This window comes from Setaria italica, chromosome VI, assembly GCF_000263155.2.
Source record: "Setaria italica strain Yugu1 chromosome VI, Setaria_italica_v2.0, whole genome shotgun sequence".
Lineage (NCBI taxonomy): Eukaryota > Viridiplantae > Streptophyta > Magnoliopsida > Poales > Poaceae > Setaria > Setaria italica.
Window position 1 is genome coordinate 11,117,853 of NC_028455.1, and position 13,727 is coordinate 11,131,579.

Below are 13,727 nucleotides of genomic sequence, written 5' to 3' on the forward strand. Positions count from 1 at the left end.
TAATACCTGCATGCGATAGTATAAATATTAACTTTAAAGAAGATGCCTAACTATTCAGGCATGCGATAGTATAAATATTAACTTTAAAGAAGATGCGTAACTATTCTTATATACTCACCAATGCGAAGGTAGCAGATTGGAATGAGAATCGAGTAGGATAATTGTATAGTAATCACAGTCACGTTGCCTTTATTCGTGTGCAAAAGTAAACCAGTTATTATTCAAATAAGTGACATGGTAACATAATATAAATGTTACATAATAGCGGTAGAAGGCGAGTATTAAAGTACATGAGCACATTAACTGGTGGCTTAAATTCAATGCTCCAAGTTGAATCATCCCCTGCACCCAACTATAATTTTGGGAATGGTTGTGTCCCATGGTTCTCCTGAACAATCTAGTGTACCTTCAATTGCAGCTGTAAGTATGACTTCTGTCAATTTCCATGCTATTTTACTATGGAATAATTCCTTTATTGTGTTTGTCCTAGGTAATGAAAGGCAATAATATCCATCTCAAATAACAGATGCTACGATAGCAAAACATGATATCAGCAACATCACTGAAATTTATGTACATGGCAATATCATTTGGATTGTTGTCCAACAGTCTCAGATTAACACCAAGAAATGCTACTGGCTGATGATCTCTAAGCCACTAGCACCCTGCACACCAGCAACCATAGGCTTCAGCTTCAACTCATACTCCTGAAAGGTGATGCGGGAAAGCAGGACACAACCTTCCATTCCACGAGCACCGCGGTGGAGTTGGTGGCAGCTAGTTCACCACTGAATAACCTTTTGCGAAAAATAGTGATATGTGCACCTTCCAATTTCCTGTACAGGATGTAATAGAATGTCCATTTAGTATCAACTCCAATAGCAAGTCTGTATAGACTATGTAATGTATAGCATATGTAACTTGATGCATCCTTGGCCATCACAAGTTAACTCTTTGCTCAAGCTAGTCTAGAAGTCCATATAGGAAGAATATCACAAATAAAAGCTTTATATGCATGCCTGGTACCTAAGAAGAATTGACATGAATCATATTGCAATGAACATGATTTGACTATTTAATTCATAAATAACTTATGTAAATGTGCAATCTGCCCCATCCAATATTTGTTATTCCAGTTCCAGTACCAGGTCCTAGTATAAGCTTCTTTGGACAGAAAAGTCCACAGTTCATTTATTTTCTTTTATACTGTCCTGCAAATCCTCCCAATTCATAAACTCCAAAAAGAAAAAAAAACCTTCCCAATTCATAAACTACAAAAAAAAACCTTCCCAATTCCTGTCTATATATTTTTCTTTCTATATTTATGATCCCAAAGTTTCAGTTCAGGTTTACTTTGCTAACCATTTTATAGATTTGAGAAAGTTAGGAACTACAGGAAATTTTGGACATCCATGCTTTTCCAATTTAAGTCAAGTATCAGATCTGAAATATAGAGGATATCTCTCTAATTAAAAGAAATGATTTCCCTCTATTCAGGTATCAACATCTAATGAGATTGTTCCATATTTTTTATGTTGAAAGTATTTACACATGGTTTAATTATCAAACATGGACAGTGAGACTTTTGCCAAACAGGTGTGAAGAATGTGCTTATACCAGCAAATATGCTATGCATAAGTGTCTATTGTAACACTCGGCAAGCTACATATGCCTAATCTATTGCAACGCCACTGACCTGGTCCTAATAGAAGGTTCTCTGGGAACAACATAATGAAGATATTTATGCTCCAAAATACAACTAATCTTGTTGCTGTTGAGTGAACCTCAAGCACACTTGCGAAGTTACAGTACTACACTTTGCAATCTTACTAAAGTAAACAAACATTGAACTGCTTGTACACATCACCTACAAAAATATGGATGCAACAAGATAAGATAGTAAATCTGCATGTTCAGATTCAGATCTACGAAATTTTCCAACCAATTTATGGAAAAGCTAAGCAGATCTACAAATTTTCCAAGAAACAAAACAAAAGTCGTGAGTAGCAACGGAAGGGGAGAGTAGTGAGTAGGAGCAACCTGGTGCTTGCTCACAAGTCCATGTGTGGAGGAGGCCGGGTGAGTCGAGCGGGCAGCGTCCCGAGCAGCTCCAGCACAGCAAGCCGGCGAGCTCCAATAAGAGCGGCGTGCCCGAGCGGCTCCGGGGCAGTGGAGATCCTGGAGGGCTAGGTGACGGAGCCGGTTGTCCGATGGTGGAGGCGCGGGGCTGGTGGGGTGGACGTGCACGAGCTGACGGCGTGGAGGAGGCGCGGGGTCCGGCGGCGTGGTGGACGTGCAGGGGCGGCGGCGTGGAGGAGGCGCGGGGAGGCGCGGGGCTGGTTGAGGAAGGGGAGTGGAGGCGGAGGGGGCTGTGGTCGATGGATAGGGTAGACGCGTGCGACGACCTAGGGTTTCAGAGGGCAAGTAGCCGTCGGATCGGATGGATGAACGGTCAAGAAGAATTGGACCGTGGAGGCTGTTTGGGTGGGCCGAAAATACAACCCATTAAAGAAATTTAACTTTTGTAGTTGAAATATGAAGTAATTCCAATAAATAATAAGTAGAGATATATTTAAATTCTTAAAAAATATTTTATTGCACCAAAATTATAATTAAATTATTTTTAGGAATAAAAATACTAATATAATGTTATATTAAACTTTCATATGAAAAAGTTTATAATTGGCATACTAAGCTATTGATCACCTCAAAACTCAACAGGGATCGAAGAATTTACTATAAATACATACTCTCATATGAACACCAAATGAAGAAAGTTGTTGTCTCCTCTGATTTTTTTTGTTAAAGTTATAAGAATGTCTTTTGCTCTCTAACCAAAGTTTGGAATTTTCTTAGAACTTTTAGGTATTATTTAATTTTTAAAACTATAAAGTAACTATGAAAACTAGAGTGCATACTATACAAACATTTGGATTTTACCTTCCAAATTCACATGTTGTATTCTAATGTATAAATATAGTGGCATGTATATGTTTCTACAATCGAGTGATCATTTTTGCAATACATGTAGTTAAAAGGTGAAATTCCAATAGATAGGTAGAAATACTATTAGATACTTAAAAAGTATATTATTACATAAAAATTATGAATAGCCATACTAATCCAAAGCTATGTTAAGCTATCACGCAAAAAATGTAAAAGTAGGTTTCACCATAAAAAAATGGGTAAGGAAATACTTAAAAAAGTATATTAATACATTGAGTCAGGGTCTATATACTTATGAGATAATGACCTCGTAGCTATTAAGCAAGATCACCACCTAAGACTTTAAACAAACTTGTCATACTAACATACAAATGCATGTATCATAAGAAATATCCCACCAATACAATGGGCAATTAGCTTGTTGGCTTAGAATATATATAAGAAAATATTAAATTTACTTGGCAGCTCAATAGAAACACCAAGAAAATGAATTATTAACTTGGCGGTTCCTAAAAACAGCCAAGGAAACCTATCCTTTTCTTGGCGGTTTGTGGAAATAGCCAAGAAAACCCATCTTTTTCTTGGCGGTTCGTCAAAACAGCCAAGTTAATCCATCCTTTGCTTGGTGGCTTGCCTAAACAGCCAAGGAAACCCACGTTTTCCTTGGCGGTTTACAATAACAGCCAAGGAAATATATTCTCTTGGTGGTTTTCTGCCACTACCAAGGAAACGTTATATTCCTTGGCGGCTCAATTTTGACCGCCAATTTTTCTGTTTTGTTTTTGTGCCTGCTTGCTTGTCCAGTGAGTAGTTTTCTTTTGCCAGTAGCTCAGCATTTTTCTCAGTTGCCCATGTATTTTTGGACCTCCCTTGTTAGTCATTCTGCTTCCTTCTTGTTGAATCGATCATTCAGCGCACCGGCAACGGGTACGGCGAGGAGGACATCTGGCCACCGCCGCCTATCGCCCTTCTCCTCTCACCCTGCGCAGCCACCACTTGCCCTCCTCGCTCGCCCTATGCCACCGCCTCTCACCCTGCGCTGCCGCTGCTCGCCCTCCTCCTCGAGTCCGTCCGTCGCAGCCACGGCATTGTCCCGCTCCTCGGCGCCACCACGGCGGGGCTGCCGCAGGCCACCGCTGCCCAGTACAGTAGCCCCGCGCGGGGGACGGCATCGCAGTCGCGGAGGTAGCAGCGGACGCCGCTGCCGCTCCAGGCCGGCGTCCGCGCTCACCTAGGTCTGTAGGAAGTCGAGGATTCAGCAGATCACGTCCCCGGCCAGAGGAGTCATGGAGGAGGTGGACATGGTGCACGCGGTTGCTCGCCATGGCTTCTCCCCTCCATTCGCTAGGAGGCAGATGCGGCAGCAGCACCATGTGGAGAAATTTTCTAGCCAGGATAGTGTTCGATGAAATGCCGACCCGAGAAATCAAATCATGGAACATCCACAGGTGTGTATCGTTGCATCCCTTTAATATTACCTTTCATTTTAATAGGTTATATCACTATACCATAGCCCAAAATTACCGTCGAACATCCGATGGTATAAGTCTAAAAATAACGATGGACCATTCATCGGTATAGCGGAGCAACGGACCATTCGTCGGTATATCATGTTATTATGGCTCACCATTCGACGCTATATATATTTAGATGTACCACCAAATCATTGGTCGACATAACTCAACATATACATTCAACTATCGGTCGGGATACATTGTTTAGGCCCATTTCCCTTCGCCGCACTTCTGGCCCATTAATCTTGCGCACAAGACTTGGCCCATACCGAACCCTAGCTTCACTCCCATTCACCCGCCGTCCTCCAGCACATCTGGTTTGGCTCCCCTCTTCCCGTCCCGCTACCTCTCGCCGCCCCTCCACGTGCCGCCCCTCGCAGGTCCTCCACCCGCCGCCCCTCCACGCGCCGCCCCTCGCTGGAGCTCCACCCATCACCCCTCCACGCGAGGGCCGGCCTTTGGCGGCGGGGCGGCGCACGCGGATCCAGCACGCGAGATGCGAGATCCGGCGCGGCTCCTCCTCTCCCCTCGGCTGCGCTCCTACGAGTATCAAGGCGAGGATCCGCTCCAACCGTGGCTGGAGTAAGCATTTCTCCGCTTAACTCGCCTCTGTCGGATTTCTTGGTTTTTGGTAGCTGCCAGAGGCAAAAGATTGCTCATTTGTTCGGATCTTCTCCTGCTTCTTCCGCGCGCAGCTGCATCAAGTGGGTTCAAGAGTCGTTCCCGACTGATGGCGAGTGCTCAGAGCTGGTGGTGTTGTACGAGCAGTGCGTGCAGACCTTCTGGCACGACGAGCGCTACAAGGATGACCTCCGCTTCCTCGAAGTGTGGCTGGAATACGTGAGTCGTGGGGATCCCAGCTTGATTTTTCTTTCTCTGGTTATCTTCTGGGGAGTGGAGGCATCTCACATACCTGTTTGGTTGCCGGTCTTGTTTTGTTTTGCAGGCTGGAAATTGCACTGATGCTGAGGTGATATACAAATTCCTGGAGGCAAACCAGATTGGGCAGGGCCATGCCATTTACTACATGTCCTATGTGTCATTGTTGGAGGCAAAGAACAAGCTGAGGAAAGCTAATGAGATCTTTGACCTTGGTATAGCTAGGTGGGATTTCCATGAGACTGTCACTTGTTGTTCATAAGGCTCTTGGATTTGAGATTGCCCAGTAGATTGTGTTGCTATAATCTATAGATATTCAATACAGAACTAGATACTGAGAGGTACCAAAAATCTAGTTATGGGGGACTAGATACTGCAGTACAGAACAAGGAGAATGAGGTTAGCTTGATACTCCTATTTATCTCAACCTGTTTTTCTGATGTGTGCTCCCTGTTCTAGTCTTGTCAAAAGCTATATACTAATACTCTTACATCTGAAACAATTTATGTTGATCTTTAATACATAGTAGCTCTATTGGTTCAAGACATACGACAGTTACAGAAGCTATATCTTCATTTTGTCATGCTCAATTGTGGTTGTTTTAAAATTCGTATTGAGCTGCCTGTTATCGTACTAGTTAGAATCAACTTGAAACTAATAATCCTCATATCTTGTATCAAGGAAAGAGTGATTGGCAATAAACATGGAGATGGCGATGCAGGTAATCTGAAATGCTTAGCATCTTGATATTAGCATCGAATGGTACTTTGCTTCTGGTCTGTTTATAAACACGATAGCTTAGTTTAAGATGAGGTCTGAATGAGCCTAATGTTCTTGTTGTCGAACAACACCCTGAAACATAAATTAATTTAAGCTGAGATTCTGGAAGTATAATAACTTCCTTTCTGAAACAAGACTAGCAGCATGAAACAAGACAAGCCAGATTCAACTAATGCTGCCATTGTACAAATTGTATGCTAGGATATGTATGATTAATATACATCAAAGTGCTACAACTGGGAAATTGGACCTAAGAAATGCTTAGCAGGTAAAGTCTTTTTGAATTCTGTATCCATCATTGATTTTATTGATCATGCATATGGTTTACCTTTTCAATATCATGCCTAGCAGAAAATACAAAAGACATACCAAGGATTCGTGGAGGCTGGGCCATACAGGATGTTTTTTATGTGAGTACTGGGTGGTGCCTTTGTGATTGTATTGTGCAAGTTACTAGTACCTTTACTGCAGCAGGTGCTTGTGCCTAATTTGTGCTATGCTCTGTTCGATTAGTGCTCTGTTCGATTAGTGCTCTGTTCTATGCTACCCCTACTGCAGCTGCTGGAATAATGGTATGATTCTGTGTTCTCTGATCCTTGGATATACTGTGTGCTGCTGCTAGTAATGCTAAGAAATTACCAAGTGACTTATTGCATGCCAACTTTGAGTTTCAGGAACTTCAAAGAGGTGCTAGGCAGGATCTTGTCAACAAGTGGATCAAATTGCTGATCCAGTTATTGATTTGTTCTGAACTACCTGCATGCCTTTATCATTTTGGAGGCAAACAATCCATATATGTCTACCTGCAGTATAATTAGGACATGTAGAATTTGATGTTATATATGAGCCTAGCTCCGAATGTTAGCTACACTATTGTTATGACGTATGAACCTACATGAATGAATGAAAGTTTGTCTTTGTTAACGTGCTACTTTGTGATGAATGTCTGGAGCTATCCTACCAATATACTGACTGGCTTACAAGATTGATTTTGATCAATGTCGTGTTTAATAAAATTTATTCAGATGCATCTTTTCATTCTAATCTCTTTTCTATGGCCAAACTAATTCAAAAGCTTATGGTGGGGTTAACTAGATATTATGGTTCTTAGACCAATCTGCATGTTCCGTAAAAAAATTAGGTTTCTACTCAGTATAGATAATCATATAGGATGATAAGCATGTTGCAATGCAGATGTATTCATATTATTCAATTATCTGGTGTCCACTTTGCTCAAGCTTTCTATTGAATTTTCTAACTATCTGTTGTGGAAATATTGTAAATATTAAGGCATAACAAAATTGTCCAACATTATCAGGAAACTGTGTCCTACTGAATATTGTCCTTACACTGTACTTTGCAATAGTTATAAGTATGTATGACTACCAATTTGTGCTTTGCAGTAATTTTAGCTATATTTTCCCTCTGCAATTATCTCTTATACGAACAAGCTTTTCAACTAGGACCATAGGAATCAGAGATAAAGATTCCAAGCTGGTTATATAACCCTTAAATATTTTAGTTATCCATGTCAAGTCTCTAAATCTTTTTTCGCTTCTTTGCATATTGATGTCATGTGTTGTTGATGCTATGTTGATGTCTTTAATTGCAGTTCTAGGTGCTGATTTATTAGCTGCATACTCATCAGGTGCAGGGAGCTTCTCTTGCTTCCATCCTAAAGATGTTTGACAAAATGCCACAGTTAACTAGCTCTGCCTCTACAACAAGGTAACGTTCCTAGCTACAAATTATTATTTTTAGGATATAATATGATTTTTTGGCAAGCTTTTAGTCCAGTGATATAAATTCTACATTTTTCAAGGATGCAGAAGGATGATCATCCATTTCCTGGTTTTTTTTACCTTGGTGCCTCCCTCCAACCGTGCCACCCTCTCCGTCTGCGTCTCCTTGACAGTGGCAGGCCATGGGACAAGGAGGAAGTGGTGGCCACTGCAGCTCAACGATGTGGAAAACAGGAGTACTTATCTTTAATTCCCTTGCATTTTTGCTAACAGGTAACCACTGTCGCGAGTCATTTACAGTCATGAGTCATTTATAGTTCATATGGTTAATCTAAAATTGTATACCATGCTACACCATTCGGTGTGATATAATTAAATTAACATAACATGCGTGTTCATTCATAGGTGATTACTGATCAGTACTAAAACATAAGCATATGTGTGCCTCTAAATTCTATGTGTTCATGAATTGCAGGAAAGCGTGGACAGCCAAAATATTTAGAGAAAGCTTTAAGCCTATATGCTGGTGATGGACTGCTAGAAGAATGAAAAATTACAGAAAGGTTTATTGGTGATTGCTGGTGCCAATAGGGAATGAATAGATCAATAAGAGAACTCATATTTAACATAGTTGCACTTGTAGTTAGAGATGATATTTTTATTGTCATTGTGTTATTAATTTGGTTGAGACATATATTTGAAGTTAATGAAGGTTTGAGTTCCTATATGTGATGATGAAATATATACTTATGGCACAATTATTTGTAACAATAATTAAATTTCTAGCTACAAAATGAAATTAAAAAGGTGCTAGCCAAAATGCCCTCGTTGCAACAAACCACTATGCAACCACCGTTTGTTGTTGCAATATACATTATTGCCACAAACCTTATGTGTTGCTATAGGATGTGTCTACCACCAACAATGATTCGTTGCATTTTCCATCTATTACCACCAACAATGATTCGTTGCATTTTCCATCTATTACCACTAACAATGATTCGTTGCATTACTTTTTATTGCTACCAGCAAGTGAACATTGCAATTGTGACTCTAGCCACCAAATTTATTACGTTGCAATATTTATTTGATGCAATGGAGCATATTGCATAGCAATATGGCCATATTCCCATGTAACTACGGGGTGACAATAAACCTATTTTGCGACAAATTTGTTCATAGCAATACTATCATATTGCAGCCATGTATTTCATTGCAACAATAATTCATGCAACCATTCTGTTGGTCGCAATATCCGTGCTTGCAACCAAATCGCAGTTGCGTTAGTTTTTTTTATGTGCATTGCAAAACCACCATATTGCAACACCACTCCAAAAGGATGCAAAAACCTATTGCACCGTTCCAAATGCAACCACCTGTCAACGACCATACATAGATGTAATTGATCCTTATTGCAACCAAAATAGCCATATTGCAACCCAATATAGGCGTCACGATAGGGCTGGATCCTAGTAGTGGTCCTCTACTAGAGAATTTGCTACAAGAATGAACAATGAACCCGTAAACGAATAATAACAAGAACTTAGCCTTACCAAGTAACTTACCACCACAAACGATGGTGACCTAAGAGTTTGGGTAGTTTTGGATCATGGTTGCCAATGTAGCACCACTTTTCCTTCAACCCAGCATTAAAATTTATCACTTCATAGCCCAAATACTGACTGGTCACTGTTTCTCACATCTAGATCCTGACGCCTCCAACCAAGAGAGTATGATCTTTTGAGAGTTGTGGCTTGACACGGAAAAACTTCCGGAACAACCGGGAGTGAGGCCTGATGCTCAGAAATGCTTAACAAAAATGGACGAAGATTGCAATGTGGAGGATCCAATTAGGGTTCATAAGCACCAACTTCAATTTATAATAATGCAGTAAGCCCCGAAAAAAGTCAGATGTTGGAAATGCAAGTCCACGCTTAATAAAGTGAGCATAAATTACTGTTTCATTAGGGTGTTCCTCCAATGGCGCTCCAACTAATGAAATCTTGATTTCAGAGCAGCTTGGCGGCCACAAGCGCCTTGATCTCCTCCTCTTTCAAGGATGGTCGCTTCCAAGCGCAAGCGGGAGTCGGCGACGCGATCTGATCAATTTTTCCAAACTTGGGCGCTAGCAACTGAAGATCTTTTCCCTTGCCAGATCCTTTCTTCTTCTTTTCCCCCTCGGCAGGCTTGATAGCAGCAGCCTTCCTCCCCATCCTTGATGTCTCAAGCTTCTTCTGTCACATATGCTTGGGGGCTGAGTGGTGGGGGACGGTGGCGCTAGTGCTCGGAGATCGGGTAGCGGCGGCGGTGGGGCTCAAGTGTGGAAGTTGGAAATGCAAATAGCAAGGGTAACACGGAAAGGATAACTTCCTCTATTACTTATCGTACTGGAACGATAACAACTACGTAAATGAAGGGATTTCGAATCACAGGATCCCCACAAATGAGGAAACCTGATTGGCAGTTACCTTTATTTTCGGGAGGAGATAAGATTTCCTTCAATAGATTGTCATGTTGACCAAAAGTTGACCCTTATACCCACCAAACTAGTCGGCTAAAGGCTCAGGGGCTGTGTGCCATATGTCTATCAACAAAAAGATTTTTCTCTAGGTTTTAAGGGGACAATGATGAAAATTACAGATTAACCCTTAGCCTGATTCTTCGATTCAACCTAAGGCTCGGGGGCTACACCATATGGAGTGCGACTTTCATCACACTTCCATATAAAATTCAAGGTTGAAAGATACAAGACTATAGTTAAATGAGGCTTGAGCACATTCTAGCTACATGGCAATCTTTGGGTACCTTTCAAGATTCAACCAGATGAAGTACTTGAAGTGCACCAAAACTCGTCGATGAAGTCTACAAAAGTACTCAGACCTACTACATTTGACTAAAAAGTACTCAAGGGCTTGTCGTACATACATCTATGGGCCCACTAGAATGTTTGGACAGTCCTAAATATGGTGTTGGACACCGAGACACATCTGATATGGAGACTATGGCGCAGGACAACATAGTCTACATGGAAAGATAGGAACTTATCGAGGATTAGAAAAGTATTCATAGTAATAAGAGTATAACTCCTTTAGTCGTATCCGACTAGTATTATTGTAACCAACCGACCTGTAGTCCTACCCCCAGCAATATAAGGTGAGGTAGGGACCCCCTCCAAAGCAATTCAATCCAACCAACACACAAGACGTAGGGTATTACGCAATCTAGTAGCCTGAACCTATCTTAATCGTGTGTTTGTGTTTACCTTCGAGTTCCTCATTTCGACGAGCCCCACTAACCAAAACACTACCTCGGGCACCCCCCTCGGTAGGTTGCTGAGTTTAAACACCGACAGTCATTTTCACATATGCAACATATTTTGGAGGATGATCTATTTTTGTAGGAAATTGGATCTAAAAGTATATTTTGGATAAAGCACTAAACGAGCATCGAATCAGATGAAGACAGAGGCTAACGGCCTAGGAAGGGCCTAGGCTGATCGGCCTAGGGTCTTCTGGAGCCTTCTGACGCCTATGTTTACCAAGCAATCCTCCGAGATGATTTAAGGGCTAAGTTTGTGAAGATATGGGAAGGATCACTTCGGGATCAAAAAGGAATCAAAGAAGATCAAGCGGAGATTTGGAAAGTCATTGAAGATCAATCTCATCCCAAAGCAACCAACATGCCAAGCCCAGATGCAAGTGAAAATAAGACTTCAAAGCATCATAGGAGACTTGGAGATGAAGCAGGACGTGAGGCATCAAAAGGAAGGCCTAGGCCAATCGGCCTAGGGTTTTCCTTCACCCTCTCGCCTTCTAATTTTTGCCATGCGCTTTTTGGACTATAAATACCCTGAAAAATCCACCGAGACCCCTATCCAAGATGACTTTCTCGATGTGAAGCAGCAGAGAAGCAGAAGGAGCTTGAGGGACACCTCTCTGGAGAGTCGAGGGCCATGCAGTTGTTGGAGGCTAGCGTAGGCGAACCTCTGCCGGCGTGATCACCCTGCGAGGAAGATCACATTGGAGTTCTGGTGCCGGAACTCATCAAGATCAAGGTAGGATCCCCGTGATGATATTGTAATGTACTCATTCATGGTGAAGTAATAGATATGTTCTGGTTCTTAGCAATCTAAGTATCTTCTTTGATGATTTTATGCTTTATCGTGTTTGCTTGATTTTCAATCTATGAATTGATGATAGATTGTCTAGGGTGTTCTTGTGGTCGTGGTGACCAGATTTGCATGCCTGATCTACCGACGAGTAGGACATGTTCTTATGATTATGCCCTTAACCTACTTGCGCTGATAGAGGTGATTGTTACAAGATCTTTCTTGTGTAAGGTGGGGGGTTTCGGGATCATGGCTGGAGATGTAGATTTAAAGATGTTTTTTACTAAGATCTTATCTGTGTTGCTTTGCTATCCATTCTTAGAATTACAACATATGCATAGTCTAGGTTGCTCTAAATTTGTTACCTTTGCTCTATCTATTATCTGTCTGTACATGCTTAGTAGATTAGATCCGAACCTCTCATAAACACCAAGTTAATACTAACAATGCTAGTTGAAATAGATCTTGCGCTATAAGTTTCATGGATTGATAAACCTTAGGGGAATACTCTAAGAGAAGAGTTACAACTGATCCATACGCTTGCGGTTCACAAATTGGCATTCTACCAGCCGTCAACATAACACACATCCACAGCTGTGTCCCAAGCTACGCATGCGTTCCCACCCACTTTGATTATACTCCGTAGGAATCTCAAACATTGGAAGATTGGTTGAATAATTTCTTCCAGAAGGTGGATAGAAATTCCGAGTGGAGCTGGGCTGGCGCCTGGCGGCGTTGTTGTGGAGGATCGGAGCGGATCTGGTCCGTGAGGAGAGAGGTTTTTAGGGCCAGATTCGATTCAGCTCGTTGGCACCTTGTGCTGGATGGAGAAAGGAGGAAAAAGGGGAAATAAAAGGAATTTGGGCCTAAGAAGTTAGAGAGGTTTAGGAATTTTGAAAACACGGTTCGTACCTATTCGAATTTGAAACTGTTTCAAATTTACTTTTCAAATAAAATACTATGCATTTACAGCATGTGTGTAACACACAAAATTTATAACCTATGTTAAATTTAACTAGCAGAGTGCACGTGCCACACACAAGTGTTTCCAAAATGTCTAGTATATTTTCAGGATATAGGAGAACTCATTACCGAAAGTTATGTTTCATGAAGATGCTCAAAAGAGGAAACACTGTCACATCAAAAATTACGTGATAACAAATATAAATGGCCGATTCACAAATCAAGAAATTCGAATCCTTTCTGCAAAGAGTTGTAGATAATTCTTCAAATCTTGCAAGGTATAGGGATATGAAATAGAGATAAAATTATTTGCTGTTTGAGATATGAATGTAATGTTTGTCATTGCGGATGCTCAGTATATTGTTCAATACAAATTTACCCACAATGCAAATTTAGAGATACTATATAGATCAAAGATACATATAGGTAATCAGCACGGTTCTCCTCCTCCTGCTCCCCTATTAAGGGGGTGTTTGGGAGCACTTCACTTCACCAAAAATCACTCCACTCCACCAACTCCAAAAAAATCGCAGCCAAACGCGTTCAGCTCCAGCAACTCCGGCTCCAGGAAAAAAGGTGGAGCAGGGGGTAGATCCACGTTTTTGGTGGAGTACCTCAAGAGGTGCTCCAAAAACCCCCTTTACAGACCTCCTCGTGGAGTTGGTGGGTATTTACCCACCATTGCCACTCGTTACACATGTACCGGTTCGATTCACGGAAAAGAAAAGACTCCCGTCGCTCCTCCATCCCGTCGCCCCCTTCTTCATGTCGATCTTGACCAGGGGAGGGGAAAGT

The 13,727-nt window shown here is 41.5% G+C and overlaps 2 long non-coding RNA genes across 12 annotated transcripts; one reads left to right on the forward strand and one right to left on the reverse strand.

The window, feature by feature from the left end:
• Positions 1-431: 431 nt before the first annotated feature.
• On the reverse strand, positions 432-2,330 carry LOC111257736. Its single transcript, XR_002678317.1, has 2 exons — positions 2,041-2,330; positions 432-836 (listed from the first exon to the last, which is right to left on the reverse strand). It is a non-coding gene; the product is annotated as an uncharacterized LOC111257736 (long non-coding RNA).
• Positions 2,331-4,678: 2,348 nt separating this feature from the next.
• LOC101763710 lies at positions 4,679-8,603 on the forward strand. 11 transcript variants are annotated; one of them, XR_001164390.3, is made up of 10 exons: positions 4,686-5,042; positions 5,156-5,300; positions 5,407-5,738; positions 6,021-6,060; positions 6,321-6,387; positions 6,471-6,529; positions 6,633-6,691; positions 6,794-7,847; positions 7,942-8,134; positions 8,337-8,603. It is a non-coding gene; the product is annotated as an uncharacterized LOC101763710 (long non-coding RNA). The 11 variants fall into 11 exon arrangements; XR_001164388.3 differs by having other exon boundaries at positions 4,687-5,042; positions 6,026-6,060; XR_001393253.2 differs by having other exon boundaries at positions 4,707-5,042; positions 6,026-6,060; positions 7,732-7,847.
• Positions 8,604-13,727: the final 5,124 nt, after the last annotated feature.